Below are 6,201 nucleotides of genomic sequence, written 5' to 3' on the forward strand. Positions count from 1 at the left end.
TTCGAAGCAGATTGAATGTCTGTTCTTTAGCAAGAAGCATGCATGAGCTAACATAATGGGGGATGACACCGCATCTGTTTTCATTTTTCTCTCTTTTGGGAAGACTTTCTTCTTTTTTGGACTGGATTTGGTTTTATTCTGCAAGGTTCTCTCCTATTTGATTCTTGGAGGTAATTAGAGAACTTATAGCTAGCATTTCAGTGCTGACACTAAGGAGAAAAAAATGATGTTTAATACTATAAATAAAAGGGATAGTCTTTTGTCATAAAAATCTATAATATATTACTCATAATATTTATTAAGGTTTCACCTTACCATTTCATATAACATTTAGATTTATGAAAACGAATGATGGCTAATTGAGATTCACTATAAACTTTGATACTCCATTCACAGCTCAAATTGACCATCAAAATCCCATCACTTACATATTTAGACTAGGTAGTACTTACTGAAATTTGCTACAACCTCTTGACTATATATCTAAATATATTTTACCTTCTACTGTTATTTCTTTCTATAGTACTAAGAGGATAAGTTTATATTAAAATAGATTTGAAAGTGATGGTAATTAGGGGATTATCTATATACACATTAATACTAAGAAGTAAGACATCAAAACAGAGTGAAGAATGAGACATTGACACAGCAGAACAATTTATCACAAGGTTGGAATCTTGTTCCTACTTTGCAGTTATGCAAATGTCTAAATGCCTGACCCAGACATTGAATGAAGTTGAATAAACATCAATAACAATTTTTGCATAAACTTTGACAGTTGCTCTTGAGGAAAGCTTGTTTTTCCTACTGTTGTTGGCTTAAGAAACATTTTAGCGGCTTACAAAATATTCTGTTGTAATAGAACACAAATGATAATAAATATCTTTATCCTTATTATTTCAACTATTCTATCTATAGTCTCTCTCTGCACATTTTCAAGAACAGTAAGGATTGACAAAGAAGATGCCAATGAAGATGTGGAGGGAAGAACAGCATAATACAATGAGATTGACTCCTGAGTAAAATGACACCCTCAAACATTTCTATTCTCTCATTTTGCTTATATCTAATATCCATTTTAATATACCATTCAAGCTTTTAAGAGTAAGGTCTCTAACTCATTATTTAATAATTAACCAAAAGTGTATATATATATATACATACATATATATATATATATATATATATATATATATAGAGAGAGAGAGAGAGAGAGAGAGGTATATAAGAATGTTACAATTTTTTTAACCTTTATTTGAATTTAAATTTACCCTCTGAACAGTGAGGACAACAATACCAAAGTCTCTCAGATTTCATATGTTGAAAATATAATACAGTGTTAACCAAATTTCTGTGTTCACTGGAGTTTGCAGATGGGGCTTTTGTTGTAGTTGATTGGGTTATGCAGTCCATTGGGATGAATGGACTACAGAGAGAAAATCTTTGTTATCAAGGTCAGCATCCTCTGAAGACTTTACCAGATGCTGGCCATGTGCTCGCCTAGAACCTCCAGATCACATAACTGTGAACTAAACTTGTTTTCTTTATAAATTATCCAATCTGAGATATCTTGTTATAGTATCAGAAAAATGAACTAAAACACTTGAAAAGCTAAAAGTTGAATAAACTTTAGAGCCAAATAATTGTCAAACAAATAATACCTGTAAGATTCAAAGCCTGTTTTCATTGAACTTCTCCATGATGGACTCTCTTACCTCAATACCCAATTCACATTCCATTATGTTCAGGTCTTTGCGATGGAAACTTAGCTAGATGGCAGCCTTTGGTTGTTCTTTCAAACACTAATCTGTGATGTTTCTGTGATGATATTTTACAGATACAGTTATAGACCATAATTCATCACTTTGGGTAAGAAAAATACCCTAGGTTTACAAATGGGCTTGAACCAATCCCTTGGAAGGAGGAAAGAGCACAGCAGAGGATTCTCTAAGGGGAAATTCTTCTTGTGGAAAACAATGTCACCTTTAACGATAACTTCTAGCCTGCTATACCTGTCCCCCCACACCCTGTGGACCTTAGATACTTTAGACATGCCCACCAGACCTCAGTGCATGTGTCAAGTAGGATAATCTCTATTGTATGACTATCCTCTACTGTCTGTGTACAGTATCCTTGTAGAATTCTTGGCACATAAGCACTTGTCTAATATTTACTTGTATCTGCTTGTATATAATACAAGGTCATATTCACTCCTCAGATATTTACCAAGGATTTCTGTCTGTTAAGCATTGTTCTAGATATCTGCAAAGAACAAATGAGTTACTGTCTCTCTCATCACTGAAGTACTAGTGACTTCTCCCTTACATTTTTTTGTAAGAGTAAATATTTTCGTCAAAATGATAAACTGCTTTCAAGAAGAAGGAAAACATTGTGGAACTTTACTTTAATATTAGTTTTTGGAGATTATATATGAAGAACAGATTTTTGTCCAGTACTTTTTAAACAAGCTTATATCTTAACTCAGTGACTTTCCATGAATGTATATTTCCTATTAAAATGCAAATGTATTTTCTTCTTCCAAAGTGAAATATATTTAGCTTATTCTTTCCTGGGATAATAAATTAATTGAGTTCATCTAGTTTCCTGTGAAACTGAGATAAATGAGTTAGATATGGGCCATCTAACCTGTCCCGGTATCTATTCCTCCTGCCTTATTGGTTCTTATTATGAATTATTTTAATTGTATTATCATGTAACTAATATGGTATTATCATTCATGTTACTACAATTTAGAGTTCTTAATATCGTTGATGGGAAATTATCATTCAATGTGCTCATCAGAACAACAAAGAGGGTTTTTGAAAATAGGAGTATTTATTCAATGATAAAAATAATCTTGCAAGCTGGAGATGTAGGATACTATTTTGCATGCTTTTCATCTTGGTATTGAAGGCAAGTTGAAGTGAATGTGATGTTTCAAGTAAAAAGTCTTATAAATAACAAATTCTTATTTTGAGTAAGGTCAAAAGTAAGCCCTGTGAGCCTGGAGCTGAATGGGGCTGAGAATGAGTTTCATGTCTTTGTCTTCCAGCATCTCTGGAGTAACTGGGAGGACAAGCCCGGATGCCTCCACCAATCCATTTTATGCTGTGCTGGTTAGACACTCTGTCAGAGCAGCCCTCTACTTTTAGCTACATTGCCAGAACCTCTGCTACAACTAATTTTTCTATCAAAAATATGAACACACCAATTTTTATCCAGTACCAAATGATCATCCCTGAAAACATACATATGAGTAACATTATACTGACCAACATGTTATATTTAGGGATATACACGTGTGTGTGTGTGTGTGTGTGTGTGTGTGTGTGTGTGTTACATATACATAGGTATATGTATCAACAATCAATGGAAAAAGAGTCCATGAGTTTAAAAAAGAAAAAGGAGTGATATATAGAAGGCTTTGAAGAAGGAAGGTAGGGAAAGGGATAAATGATGTAATTAAAATATAACCTCAAAAAACAGAAGTAGTAAACATGATTTAAAGTCGATTCTGTGCTGTTCCAGCATTATTTTTCAGGTAGCTTGCATTTAAATTTACAGAGACTGATTACTATTTTTCATTCTAAGTTTATGAAATTCTATAGAAATTACCCATTTGATTAAATAATCAAATAAACAGATCACCTTTTTATTATAATGTGTGTGTATGTGTGTGTGTTATTCATGTGTTGCTTGGAGGCAGTTGCATAGAAGGTAACAGATGTCTTCCTCTATGACTGTCTATCTATGATTTTTAAGGGTCAGTCTCTCGGTAGAACTGGAGCTCAGCATTTTTCAGCTAGACACACTGGCCACCAAGTGTCTCTGATTCTTCTATCTATGTCCCTCCAGCCTTGGGATTGCAGGAACAATGACTGCACTCAGCTTTCCCCATGAGCACTGGGGTCATAACTCAGCTCCCCATGCTTGTGCTTTCACCCATTGATTATTGATTGGTTATACTTTGATGCCTACCTCCTACCCCACAAACAGTTTTGATGCCCATCTCCATGCTTCAAGGCCTTTTCAAATATCTATTGAGATGAAAATCACCAAGCATTTCAATGGTTGAGTTCTAGCCTGGCAGTTGATAACATGCAATCAGTTTTTTAAAGTGCTAAATTTCTTCAAATGTAAAGACAATGTCTATACACATTTTCACACAACAGCATTAATGGGGGTCAGGTCCCCCACGTCACTTGTTCTTTGCATCTTGAAAAGTTGTGAATTTCTTGTTAACAGTGTCCATCTGCTGCAAATAGAAGCTAGTATGACAAAGGGAGAGAGCTGCACTTATCTGTGTATATACGGATAAGTATTCAGGAATTCAGTTTAAGATTTTGCCATTAGGAAAGTGGCAATAAGAGGGTCTTCTATAGGGTCCATAACCTCACTAGCCACAGGTACACAGCTGTATTGACAATATTAGGCATGAATCTCCCTCCACATCACAACAATTGAGTGGGCCGTAAGTCCAATTAGATATCTTTTGGCTACCCCCAAGATATAAGTATCATTGCCGCACCCTTGAGGCTGCCTTGCCATGCTGAAGGTTGTTGTGATTCTTAGTCTTTACACTTAAGAGTCATGGAACATGGCAAAAGAGAGTTAGAGGCATGGCAAGAGACAAAGGACAAGGATGTCTGTTGTGAGGTAGTACCTTCTCTATATGATGGGGAAGCTGAACTCACGAAATCCCAGTAACATGGCTGCCAAAACAAGGTCAGCACAGCAACACTGACTTACATGTCGGTGTGGGTGGGGGAAATCTCACAAGGCCCCACTACAGGCAATTAATGGATGTTGAGAGAGAGAGTCTTTAGAGACAAGGTTCCTGATAGGTTATCCAGTTCCAAGTGGTCATTTTAAACACATTTACACCCCCTCACACAATACACACAATCACACCCACAACACACACACACACACACACACACACACACACACACATACACACACACACACGAACAACACTAAATGGACTCCGCTGCTTATATGTATATATTCATGTATGTATGTATGTATGTATGTATATATGGATGTATGTATCAATAATAATTAAAGAAGAAAAAAGGGCATGGACTTTAAAGAGCAGGTAAGAAACACAAAAGGAATTGGAGGGGTGATAAAAGAATGGAAATTATAGAAATATGGTACTCATGGACAATCTTTTTTTTAAAAAAATTAAAACTTTTAAATATAAGAGAAAGAAAAGAAAATTTGGAGGGGTATTCTGGAATCTAGGAGGAGCTTGTAGAATGGTGGGTGTGAATATAATCAAAATACATTGTATGCATGTGTAGAATTCTCAAATAATTAATATTTATGCATATATATTTAAAAAGCAATGATCCGGTTAATTGAGAAAGAATGAAATTTGCACAAGTTTTACAGAGAAGGATGCTGAATTTGCAGCTTCAAACAAACTTACGTCTCTTAATTGGATCTACTTTAAGAATGAAGACCATTCTCAGCAATCAAACTGTCCACATTCCAGAAAATGTTCACATCACTCCAAATCGTCACAGTTATTGTGAAGGGCTCCAAGAGAGGGAATTAAATAACAAGAATGTCAAGCTGTGTCTCCTTGGAACAAAAAGAAGAGGCTTTGGGTAGGCAAATGACCAATCTGTAGTCATGTTCTGAACAGGACCGAGGTTGTTACACTGGACTCCCATTACAGGATGGGGTCTATGTATGCTGACTTGTCCACCAACGTTGTTATTCAGGAGAATGGGGTTTTTGTTGAAATAGAAATTTCTTGGAAAATACATCCACAGGGTTCTGATGAGAGCAGGTGTAGCTTGTTTTGTTTTTCAAGCCCAGAAGGGCGAATGAATTCTTGAGCGACATGATATTGAACTTGTTTCCAATTCATTGGCTTTGATTCATCAAGTCAAAGCAGTTCAAAACGAGGATATCAGGGAGGTTTGGGATGGCATCAGTGTGGGGGAAAAAGAAACAGTGCAGCACGTGATGACTAAGACTTAAGTCATCCAGGTCCAGAAATAAGATATTGGATCATAAGCATGGTTTAGGATGTCTTTGGGGACAATAAAATACATCTATTAAAAGTACTAAATTTTTATAAATATTTTTAAATTGGCCCAAACTCAAGGGAAATATAATTGGAATAAGAGTGTTTTTACTCTTTCCCAGCCCTCACTAAATTGAAGATCAAAACAAAAGGGCCTTGTA

General features: G+C 35.5%; 1 pseudogene; it reads left to right on the forward strand.

Annotated features, from left to right (window-relative positions):
* Positions 1-5,460: 5,460 nt before the first annotated feature.
* LOC114704255 lies at positions 5,461-5,994 on the forward strand (annotated as a pseudogene).
* The last annotated feature ends 207 nt before the right edge of the window (positions 5,995-6,201 follow it).

This window comes from Peromyscus leucopus, chromosome 11 (assembly GCF_004664715.2).
Source record: "Peromyscus leucopus breed LL Stock chromosome 11, UCI_PerLeu_2.1, whole genome shotgun sequence".
In the NCBI taxonomy this organism is placed as follows: Eukaryota; Metazoa; Chordata; class Mammalia; order Rodentia; family Cricetidae; genus Peromyscus; species Peromyscus leucopus.